Here is a 12,450-nt window from a genome sequence, read left to right on the forward strand (position 1 = left end):
GGCAGCAGGGCGTGGGCGAGGAGGCTGTGCCCAGGCCTGGCAGGGACAGGGGCTCACAGCAGACTCCTTGGAGCCGGCACTTATTTCTATCACCCCAACATGGGCTTCCTTCAGAGGAGGAGGGAAGAAAAGGCGACTGGGAAGTTCAGCCCCATTAACCCCCCAGGGCTGCCAGCACCACACGGGCTCCAGAGTCCAGGCACGGAGCCCACCCACCCTGGGACGGGAGGCTGAGCCCATGCAGCGAGGGGGGTGTGCAGGGCAGCAGCTCAGGGCTTCACACTTTCCGAAAGGGTTACGAGGGTGGCCTCGGAAAGGCCCCTGCGTCCAGCCCCACCAGCAAGGCTGCAGGAGGGACTCTCCCACAAACCGGCCCCTGCCCGTTGGCCTGTTTGCTTCCCCAGCCCTGACCCGCCACAACCGGGAATGGAGAACGCGACAGTGTTGCTTCCAGGGGCCGTGGTGGACCTCCTTGGGCTGGGACCGCCAGCGGGGGGATGGACACCCCTGTCACACTCGGACAGGGGTAAGACTCAGCACTCGTGCAGGCCAGCGGGAGCTGGCACCACAGTGTGTCCTGGAGACACGAACATCACCGTGCCGGCAGCCTTGGGGCCAGCAGGAGCTTCCTACACACTAGACTGCCCAGTGGTGGCATCTGCTTGCTAAACACTCCCCAGGTATCTTCCAGGCGTGACTCCCTGGCCAGGCATCTTCGAATCTTGTGCAGTGTGATGGGGGAGGCTGGCTGAGCCTGCCCTGCCATCTGCCCAGACATCCTTTCCTCCAGGTCGCCCTCCCTATGGCACCTGGCCCCCTGGCACCTTAGTGAATCCTGCCCCTTTGTCCTTGAGCCCCTGGGGTAGGAGGTGGGCGTCTCAGTCATCACTGTGCGCCAGCATCCACGACCCCACCTGTGGCAGCTCTCGGGAAAGTGTGTGCAGCGAATGAATGGGCAGAGGATCGCACCATCTGTCTCAGGTCTGAGGCTTCAGCCAAGTCCCAGCCAGCCAAGTTCTCCACGGGGGCCCCAGCTCCTCCCTCTGCTGTCACAACACCCCAGCCCACAGGCAACCAGCAGCCGGAGAATGGTGTCAACAGGTCACCAGGATGCCTGGCCACAGCCATGCTCTGCCCAATCTGGCCTTTTGGCAGCCGAGCGCTTCCCCCAGGCTCGCTGCACCTGCTTCTGTCGGCTGCCTCTCCTCGTCCCTGAGCCAATGCCCCATTCAGCTGCCAGGGGACATGGACTAGTTTTTTTCCCTAGACAGGCTTGTGTATGAAGAACCACAGGACCCAGAGATGCCTACCAGTGAGATGTGTGTACGCCACACACCCGGGCAGGACCCAGGACGCCCTCCCACTGAGATGTGTGTACACCACACACCTGGGACATAAGGCCCGGTGCCCTGGAGGCCATGACACCTGTGTCTGTGGCTGGCGGGATGTGAACTGACTCTGGTCCTTCCCGGGGGAGGAGGAAGCTGGGTGCACAGCACCACCCAGCTGGCCTCCGAGAGGGGTCTGGCCGTTTGGTGAGACCCCCTCACTCTGGAGAAGCACAGGAGGGGATGGAGGGCAGCCTCCCACTGGCCCCTCCCTCCTGCCTCCTCCTCTCCAGAAGGCTCCAGGCTGCCCTGTTAGTGCCTGGAGTTAAGGACAAGGAAAATAAGCAATAGTAGACCCCGGCCTTGCGCACAGTTTAGATTCCAGCCGACCGAGCAGACTCTTCTGTACGCTGACCGGTTCCCAGGGGTCGCAGCAATGGAACCCACACACTTGGGAGATCGTCCAAGAGCACGGGGGGAAGGGACGGCAGGGAAGGCGGCTGAAGGTCTCCCTGCCCGTCTCCCCATGGGCACAGTTCGTCCTGATCAGAGCAGAGGACCCCTGGCCCTGCATCTCCTGCTCCTTCCAGCCTGGGTGTTTCGGGGGAGGCAGTTCTTTCCTTCCCCCATTTACATACAATTGCTGAAGGTCACAGGATCTGAATCCAGGTCTCAAATGCCCTCCCTTTCCCTCTGAATCTCACTCCAGAGAAGTCCTCTTCCATATCCCTCCTCGTTAAGGGGGGCTGACCATGGAGCTGAACACGGGGGGCCTGAGGACGGGGTCTGGCGGGGGGGAGGCCCAGGGGCAGCAAAAGTGCTTGGTCTGCGAACATTTCCAGGGCCCTCCCCTTTCATTTCTGCCCCCACAAAACCATGAGAGCCCAGGAGACTCCAACCAGGAAAAGGGGTACAGAAAAGATGGGGAAACCAATCCTCAGAGAAGGCAGGAGCCCTGGGGGAGGAAGATGGGGACCTAACTGAGCGCAGGCTTCAGTCTCCAACGGCCACAGGTGGGTATGCTGAGCAGACAGTGGCTTGCGCACCAGATCTCAAAAAAGAAGAAAAGGCAGACAAGGCAGCTAGCAGCCAATACCATTTCCCCGCCGACTAACAGAGATCCTACTGTATTCAGAGTGGCAGTGCACCCAGCGGCTAGTTCAAAGACACCCTTCCTGATGGTGTGAGCCATGTGATTACGTTCTGGCCCACGAGATGTTACATGGATACGTGTGGAACTTGGAGGAAGCTGCTGAAAGAGACTGATTTAGCGAAAAGGTACACTACGCACGCTGCCCTTGTTCCTCCTTCTGTTGCTGGTTTGGAGAGTTGATGGGATGGCTGGAGCCCCAGCAGCCATCCTGAACCATGAGGTGAGCTGAGGATAGAAGCCAGCACTGAAGATAGCTAAGCAGAAGGCTGGGGGTCCAGGTCACTGATGGCACAGTGGAGCCCACCCCAGGATGGTCTACCTCTGAACGTTTTTACAGAAAAGAAAGAAAAAATGCCAATGCTATTTAAGCCTCTGTTACTTGGTTTTTCTATTATGCGAAGTCAAACCTAAGGTGATTTTTCCCTGACAACCCCACTTTGGAGATTTTCCTGTGACTGTCACTGTTCCTTCTCAGGCTCCTTGGCGAAATCTTCTTTCTCTACCTATCCCTTAAAAATTGCTGTTCCCGGCCGGGCGCGGTGGCTCACGTCTGTAATCCCAGCATTTTGAGAGGCCGAGGAGGGTGGATCACAAGGTCAGGAGATCGAGACCATCCTGGCTAACGCGGTGAAACCCCGTCTCTGCTAAAAATACAAAAAATTAACCGGGCATGGTGGCGGGCACCTGTAGTCCCAGCTACTCGGGAGGCTGAGGCAGGAGAATGGCATGAACCCGGGAGGCAGAGTTTGCAGTGAGCCGAGATCACACCACCGCACTCCAGCCTGAGTGACAGAGCGAGAGACTCCGTCTCAAAAAAAAAAAAAAAAATTGCTGTTCCCATGGAGGGGAACATCATACACTGGGGCCTGTTGGAGGGTGGGGGGCAAGGGGAGGGAGAGAATTAGGACAAATACCTAATGCATGTAGGGCTTAAAACCTAGATGACACCCCACAAGGTATGCCCAGACTCTAATTCCTGGGACCTGGGAACGTGACCTTATTTGGAAAAAAATTCTTTGTAGATGTGATTAAATTAAGGATCTCAAGATGAGATAGATCATCACCGATTAACCAGTGGGTCCTAAATCCAATGCTGTGTCCCTATGGAAAGAGAAAGGGGCAGACACAGACAGAGGAGACGACAGAGACAGGGTTTGGAGTGGGGCTGCCACCAACCAAGGAATGCCTGGAGCCACCAGACACTGGGAGAGGGAGTGAGAACTCTGCCCCGGCAGCCTGGGGAGGGGCCGCCACCTGCCTGGCTGGGACTTTGATTTCAGATTTCTGGTCTTCAGACTGCAAGAACATCAATTTCTGTTGTTTTAAGCCATCAAGTTCATGGCAATCCCTAATGGCAGCACTAAGACACAAATGCAGGGCCTGACACGCACACAGCTCCCCCCTCTTTGCACATGCTGCTCCTGTGCCTAGAAAACCCTCCTTGCTGGGCACGGTGGCTCACGCCTGTCATCCCAGCACTATGATGTGGGGTATCCTCCGAGGCAGGAGGATCACGTGAGGCCAGGAGTTTGAAACCAGCCTGGCCACACAGGGAGACCCTGTGTCTATGAACACACACACACACACACACACACACACACACACCCCTCCTTACCCCTTGTCCACCTGATGAAATCCTGTTTTGCCCTCAAATCTGCCTCATCTGTGCCCTCTCTTAGGAACTTTCCTATGTTCTGCATATTACGACAATACTTGAATACTGAAAGCACTTTTTTTTTTTTTTTTTTTGAGATAGTCTCGCTGTCACCCAGGCTGGAGTGCAGTGGCGCGATCTCAGCTCACTGCAACCTCCGCCTGCCAGGTTCAAGCCATTTTCCCGTCTCAGCCTCCCGAATAGCTGGGATTACAGGCATGTACCACCACACCCGGCTAATTTTTGTATTTTTAGTAGAGACAGGGTTTCTCCACGTTGGTCAGGCTGGTCTCCAACTCCTGACCTCGTGATCCACTGGCCTTGGCCTCCCAAAGTGCTGGGATTACAGGCGTGAGCCACTGCACCTGGCCAATAAAGCACTTTTACAAGCCAATGAGAAAAGATGAAAACCTCAACTTTCTAAATGTGTAAGAGAAATGAACAGAAAACTAAAAAGAGAACTACAAATATTCAGAGTGCATTAAAAAGAACATTAACCTCATTTGTAATCAAAGAAAACGTAAAGTTCTATATAGTTTTCACTGTTCGTATCAAATTGGCAAGGATTTTAAGATAATAATGACAATATCCATAGTTGTCAGGGCACAGGTGCTCGCAGAAACTCTTGGAGACTGCCTATAACTGGCACAACTTTTCTAGAGTCAATTTGGTAACTGGTATCAAGAGGTTTAGTGGTTGGTACAAGCTTTACACCCAGCGTAATAAGATTATGATCTATGACACTAGTTTTAAATGAACATAAAAATAAAGTTATAAGTCACAGGGCTGTTTGTGTGAAATATTAAAAACAACTTGAATTATGGGATTGGTTGAGTCAATTATGGTTTTTCTACAGGAAGGGCTGCTATATAGCATTAAAAACTATATGGAGGATGAATAGTATCTTATCAAGTGCAAAAAGATTAATAACGGTAATGTACAGTGTGTTACAATGTCTGAAAAAAGTAAAAATATATTTGCATAGAAAAAAGGCTGGAAGGCTACAACACGAAATCATTCGAGCATTCTGATTCTGGAAATTTGTAAAAAATGAATATACGGTCTCTGCTTTCTAGGGCATGGCAGACACCCAACACCCACCTTCCCTTCGTCCTTGCTTACTCTACCCTCGTTTTCTAGGAAGTGGCAACAGCCCAGTCCCAGGCAAGGTACCCCCTTTCTCTGCCTCTCTTATAACCAGGAATGGCCGCCCTACACCATTCTGGCCAGTGAGACCCAAGTGAAGCATTCTGGGGCCTCTGGCAAGGCCCTGACTCTGATGATGACAAAGGGACTTTTTGCCTTGAACTCATAGGGGATGACTGGAGTTACAGTGGCTTTGCCGCTGCCACAGGAAGAGGTCAAGAAAGAACAGAGGCCGGGCGGGTGGCTCACGCTTGTCATCAGAGCAATCCAGGAGGCCAAGGCGGGCAGATCACCTGAGGTCAGGAGTTTGAGACCAGCCTGGGCAAGATGGTAAAACCCCATCTCTACAAAAAACTACAAAAATTAGCGGCGCGGTGGCTCACACCTGTAATCTCAGCACTTTGGGAGGCCAAGGCGAGTGGATCACCTGAGATTAGAAGTTTGAGACCAGCCTGGTCAACATGGTGAAACCCCGTCTCTACTAAAAATACAAAAATTAGCCAGGTATGGTGGCGGGTGCCTGTAATCCCAGCTACTCAAGAGGCTGAGGCAGGAGAATCGCTTGAACCCAGGAGGCGGAGGTTGCAGTGAGCTGAGATCGTGGCACTGCACCCCAGCCTGGGTGACAGAACGAGACTCCATCTCAAAAAATAAAAATTAATTAATTAAATGAAATTAAAGAAATACACAAAAGAAAGAACAGAGGTATTTCCCTCATGCTGTTCAGCTACTAAGCCACACTAGGAAGAGCTCGTCTCATTTCGTGCTAATGGGAAATGTAAGTCCCTAGACATTAGGCTTTCTGCTGCTTGAAATGAACACGTTTCCAAATAATATCCAGGAAAGGTAGTCCAATCAGCAATCACATCTCCGAGATACTATGACAGAGGCCTCAAAGGCCCGGCGAGGCAGAGGGGAGGGAGTGGGCAACACTCGGGGCGAGGAGGTGGCTGAGGAGGCTTCGGTGCCACGCTAAGGAAAACAGTTCATTGCTGTGGCTGAGGGCAGTGACCCTGCGGTCCGGCAGCGGAGCTTCCAGCCCACGCTCTGGCACTTCCTAACCTCTCTGTGCCTCTGAAGAGTGCCTGGCACAGGGCAGCTGCTCCTACATGGATACGGGTTTAACAAATGCGTGTGAAACGGGGGACAACACAGGATCGAGCGCACGGGCCGCTGGAGGCGTTAAACTGGATAACACGCGTAAGGCACTTAGCACATAGGAAGCATCCGATCCATCTCAGCTGCTATTATTAATGTTATTAATTGGATCTTGAAAGCTGTGTGGGTGCCTGCCAGGCGGGTGGGGGACAGGAGCAGAGTTTCAGGCAGTGAGAGGAGGCTTGGCAGTGGCACACAGTAGGAAACAGCAGGGCCCCTGGAGGGGACTATAAATAGCTGGGAGGGCTAGAACACAGTGAGCGGAGGGGGAGAGGGCCGTGCTGGAGAGGAGGCAGGGACCTGCTCCTGAGAGCCTCGTGGGCTGAGCCGAGAGCTGCTCAGGACTCAGTGAGGATGGGGGACCTGGCCCATGACCCTCTACAGGCTCTTGTTGGCCACATCATTGCTGAATATTGCTAACTTTTTTTTTTATTCTTTTTCTTTTCTTTCTTTTTTTTGAGACAGAGTTTCACTCGTCACCCAGGCTGGAGTGACACCCTCCAGCCCGTCGCAAGGGTGATACAAAGGCTGATTGTAGGTGATAAACTTATTTTCTGTCCAAGAATTGAGGATGGGAGTGAGAGAGGGAAGAGCAGCTGAGGGAGCCCAGCCCTGACCATTATTCCACCAAAGCAGCATCAAAAGTCCTCAAAGAGGCCGGGTGCAGTGGCTCACACTTGTAGTCCCAGCACTTTGGGAGGCTGGAGCGGGCAGATCACCTGAGGTAGGAGTTTGAGACCAGCCTGGTCAACACGGTAAAAGCCCGACTCTATTAAAAATACAAAAATCAGCCGGGCATGGTGGCAGGTGCCTGTCCGTAATCCCAGCTATTCGGGAGGCTGAGGCAGGAGAATCGCTTGAACCCGGGAGGTGGAGGTTGCAGTGAGGCAAGATTATGCCACTGCACTCCAGCCTGGGCAACAGAGCAAAGCTCTGTCTCAAAAAAATAAAGTCAGGTGGCTGGGCGCGGTGGCTCAAGCCTGTAATCCCAGCACTTTGGGAGGCCGAGACGGGCGGATCACGAGGTCAGGAGATCGAGACCATCCTGGCGAACACGGTGAAACCCCGTCTCTACTAAAAAGTACAAAAAAACAAGCCGGGCGAGGTGGCGGGCGCCTGTAGTCCCAGCTACTTGGGAGGCTGAGGCAGGCGAATGGCGTGAACCCAGGAGGCGGAGCTTGCAGTGAGCTGAGATCCGGCCACTACACTCCAGCCTGGGCAACAGAGTGAGACTCCATCTCAAAAAAATAAAAAATAAATAAAGTCAGGTAATGTGATTTCTTCAGTTTTGTTATTTTTGCTTTGGTTCCATATACATTTTAGCATTTTTTTCCATTTCTGTGAAGAATACCATCGTTTGAGCATTCTTCTTAAAGTCCCTGGGATATTCAGAATGTTCAGTGAGCACTGGCTTAAAGTCACCCCCTGCCTTGGCCCCTAACAAGAGAGTCAGCCTGTCCTTCCGTCCTTTGAAGCTTCGAAGCCAGGCATGGACGCCTTTTCTAGGATGACAGTCCTACATACGTCTTCTTCCAATAGACGGCTGTTTTGTCTACATTGAAAACCTGATGTTTTGTTTTTGTTTTGTTTTGTTGTTGTTATTGTTTGCGATAGAGTCTGCTCTGTTGCCCAGGCTGGAGTGCAGTGGCGTGATCTCGGCTCACTGCAATCTGCCTCCCAGGTTCAAGTGATTCTCCTGCCTCAGCCTCCTGAGTAGCTGGGATTACAGGTGTGCGCCGCCAGGCCTGGCTGATTTTTGTATTTTTAGTAAAGATGGGGGTTTCTCCCCATGTTGGCCAGGCTGGTCTTGAACTCCTGACCTCAAGTGATCCACCCACCTTGGCCTCCCACAGTGCTGGGATTACAGGCGTGAGCCACCATCAGATTTAGGTGCCTGGCCAAAAATCTGGTGTTTAGTGCAGTGACCTTCCTTTACGGTCTTTGCTAGATCTTCTGGACAACTGGCCGCAGCTTCTCCATCCGTACCTGCTGCTTCACTTTGCCCTTTCCTGTTATGAAGGCAGCTTCTTTCTTGACCCCTCATGAACAAATCTCTGTCAGCTTCAAACTTTCTTCTGCAACGTCCTCACCTCTCTCAGCCTTCACAGACTTGAAGAGCGCGAGGGCCTTGCTCTGGATTGGGCTTCGGCTCAAGGGAGTGCCGTGGCTGGTTTGATCTTCTATCTGACCCTCAAACTGTCTCCATATCAGCAATGGGGCTGTTTCTTATCACTCCTGTGTTCACTGGAGGAGCACCTTCAATTCCTTCAAACACTTTTCCTGTGCGTTCACAACTTGGCTAACTGGTACAAGAGGCTCCGCTTCCAGCCTGTCTTGGCTTTCAACAAGCCTTCCTCACTACACTGAACCTCCCTCCCTCCCTCCCTCCCTCCCTTCCTTTTTCTTTCTTCTTTCTTCCTTCCTTCCTTCCCTTCCTTCCTTTCTTTCTTCCCTCTCTTTCTCTCTTTCTTTCTTTCTTTCTCTCTTTCTCTCTTNTTCTTTCTTTCTTTCTTTCTTTCTTTCTTTCTTTCTTTCTTTCTTTCGTTCGTTCGTTCATTTTTTGAAACAGTCTCACTCTGTCACCCAGGCTGGAGTGCAGTGCTGCGATCTCGGCTCACTGCAACCTCCACCTCCAGAGTTCAAGCAATTCTCCTGCCTCAGCCTCCCAAGTAGCTGGGACTACAGGCACGCACCAGCACACCAGGCTAATTTTTTTTTTTTTTTTGGAGACGGAGTCTCACTCTGTTGCCAAGGCTGGAGTGCAGTAGCGTGATCTCGGCTCATTGCAAGCTCCGCCTCCCGGGTTCACGCCATTCTCCTGCCTCAGCCTCCCAAGTAGCTGGGACTACAGGTGCCCGCCACCACGCCCAGCTATTTTTTTGTATTTTTAGTAGAGAGGGGATTTCACTGTGTTAGCCAGGATGGTCTCGATCTCCTGACCTCGTGAGCCGCCCGCCTCGGCCTCCCAAAGTGCTGGGATTACAGGCTTGAGCCACCGCGCCCGACCTTTTTTTTTTTTTAAAGTAGAGATGGGGTTTTACCATGTTGGCCAGGTTGGTCTCGAACTCCTGACCTCAGGTGATCCACGTGCCTCAGCCTCCCAAAGTGCTGGGATTACATGCGTGAGCCACCACGTCCAGCTCTAAACTACTTTTGCATCAGCCTAAATACAAAGCTCAAGAACAGGCAAAAACAAATGGATGGTGATAGAAGTCCATGGCAGTGGTTGTCTGGGGGTGGACGATGGGGACGGGGAGTGTTGGCTGGGAAGGGGCAGGAGGTAACTTTCTGGGACACTGAGGATGTCCCATATCTTGATCTGGGTGTTAGTTACACAAGCAGACCTATGGCAATGTTCACCAAGCTCTATGCTTAAGACTGGTGCACTTGAAAAGGTTTTGTTTGTTTGTTGTTGTTGTTGTTGTTGTTTTTGAGACGGAGACTCGCTTTGTCGCCCAGGCTGGAGTGCAGTGGCGCGATCTCGGCTCACTGCAAGCTCCGCCTCCCGGGTTCACGGCATTCTCCTGCCTCAGCCTCCGGAGTAGCTGGGACCACAGGTGTGCGCCACCACACCCGGCTAATTTTTTTGTATTTTTAGTAGAGAGGGGGTTTCACCATGTTAGACAAGATGGTCTCGATCTCCTGACCTCGTGATCCACCCGCCTCGGCCTCCCAGAGTGCTAGGATTCCAGGCGTGAGCCACCGCGCCCAGCCTGTTTTTTCTTTTTAACCCTTGCCTTGCCTGTTACTTTTCTTGGCATAAATAAATACGTATTTATTTTTAAATGTCTGCCTCAGCACCATTATAATTCATTTACAATGGAGTAAATGAAAGCACAGGGAGAGAAGTTACTAGCCCAGGATTTCACGGCGGTCAGGTGGGCAACCAGAGGGACCCAGGTCATCTGACTCCACGACCTCGGCTCTTAAACTGTTATAATACGTAGGACTCGTACAAATACCAAAAACGAAGTGGGTGGGCTGCCCTCCAGGGTTCACATGGAAGAAACAAACAGTCACAGGGCGTGAGGAAGGAAAAGGTCCATTTGCAGCAGAGTCTCAGCATGCAGGACGGGGGCAGGACACAAGAGGTTGGCCCTGACGAATAGACTGGTACCACTGAAGCCAAGCTCTGGAGGGGTCAGACTGCGGAGGGCCTGGAACATCGTCCTGAAGAGCCCGATGTCACGCACACTGGGAGCCACGGACGTCCGATTTCACGCACACTGGGAGCCATGGACGCCAAAATGGCAAGGTGACTTCAGAGGTGACTGCAGGAAAACGAAGCTGACCGTGGTGCATGAGATGATGTGGAACGGGACAAACCGTCCCTCCACGGGCTGTCAAAGGTGACCATGGTAGGAACCAAGGGCAAAGTCTAGCGATGGGAGAGTTGACTGGAAATGAGGCCACAGGAGGTCCTCTGGGCTTGAAGGACTGAGCGATGGACAGGAACGGGGAGCTGGTTCCTGGGGAACAGACCCTAAGTCCAGGTGGAGACATGTCTGGACTGAGAAGACTCATGGTCATCCCTGTCAGAAGATCCAACGGGCAGCCAGACAGCAGAGTCTGGACCATAGGTGTGGATCTGGGAGACCCACGACCCTGAACCAGGGAACCGGCCAGCAGAAGCATGGCTGCCACTTCCTGGGTGCCACTTGTACCAGATCAACCTGTCTGGGGCAATTTTAGCAGGGATGGTGGCTCAGATACAAAATCTACCACCTCACCTACAGCAATAAGGCCATTATCTTCTACTGCACTTATTTGTTCATTTATTTATTTTTGGAGACAAAGTCTCAATCTGTCACCCAGGCTGGAGTGCAGTGGCACGATCTTGGCTCACGGCAATCTCCACCTCCTGGGTTCAAGCAATTCTCCTGACTCAGCCTCCCGAGTAGCTGGGATTACAGGCACCCACCACCATGCCCGGATAATTTTTGTATTTTTAGTAGAGACGGGGTTTCACCACGTTGGCCAGGCTGGTCTTCAACTCTTGACCTCAGGTGATCTGCCCACCTCGGCCTCCCAAAGTGGTGGGATGACAGATATGGGCCACCGTGCCCAGCTAATCTTCTACTGCACTTGGAGACAGAGGTTGCAGTGAGCTGAGATCGCACCATGGCACTCCAGCCTGGGAGACAGAGTGAGACTCTGTCTCAAAAAAAAAAAAGATGAGGATAACGATACCATGTCACAGGGTGGCTGTGAGAATGACATTAAATAACATGATGTAGGTTAAAGAACTGGGCACAGTATCAGGGCAGAAGGGTCCTCGGGAGAGGTCAGCTGAAGCCGAGTGGGTGTCGTAGGGAACGGGAGAGTGGACATCTTCAGGGTCCAAGTGACCCCAGCTGATCCAGGAGATATTTAATACCTTCGGGGGCCCCTCAGTCAGGGCCTGGCTCCAAGGGGAGGAATCCTGGAAACCAGCATCTTTCCTATAGGACGAGCCACCTCCTTCTCAGGGCCCCCCCTCTTTGATTGATGGAGCAGAGGTTGAGGAGCCGGGACAGCTCAGTAGTCAAGGGCAGAGGCTTTGGAATCAGACTCGGGTTCCATTCCCGAGATTAGTACTTCCTAGCCATGTGACCTTGGGCAAGCTACTTCACCATTCAGAGCCTCGGTTTTCTCATCTCTAAAATGGGGATAAAAACAAGATGTACACCTCATGAAGCTTTTGTGAGGTTGCAGTGAGAAAATACATGCCATGCAAGGCACCGGGCCCAAAGCTGGTGCCAACTAAATGGCAGCTGTTATTATTATTCCCCTGCTGTCCTTCCTGAGTACCAAGAACCCTCAGGGACCTCCCAGCCCTTAAAAAGCAAACCAGAGCTCTGGTAATTTGCAATGAGTTAAGGCTACAGCAAACGTTTTGTCAGCGAACTCTGCTGTTCATCAGTCAGCCTCCATCATTCAGCACAGGCTGGTGGAGTATCACTGTCTCCCACGCTAGAGTGCAATGGCACAATCTCAGCTTACTGTAACCTCCACTTCCCGGGTTCACGCCA

At 52.5% G+C, this 12,450-nt stretch overlaps 1 protein-coding gene across 2 annotated transcripts in view; it reads right to left on the reverse strand.

Moving 5' to 3' along the window:
- Window positions 1-12,450, reverse strand: part of ABR (ABR, RhoGEF and GTPase activating protein) — a 223,968-nt gene that overhangs the window by 118,914 nt on the left and 92,604 nt on the right. The gene's annotated exons all lie outside the window — the stretch shown is intronic.

Source organism: Theropithecus gelada, chromosome 16 (genome assembly GCF_003255815.1).
Source record: "Theropithecus gelada isolate Dixy chromosome 16, Tgel_1.0, whole genome shotgun sequence".
Lineage (NCBI taxonomy): Eukaryota > Metazoa > Chordata > Mammalia > Primates > Cercopithecidae > Theropithecus > Theropithecus gelada.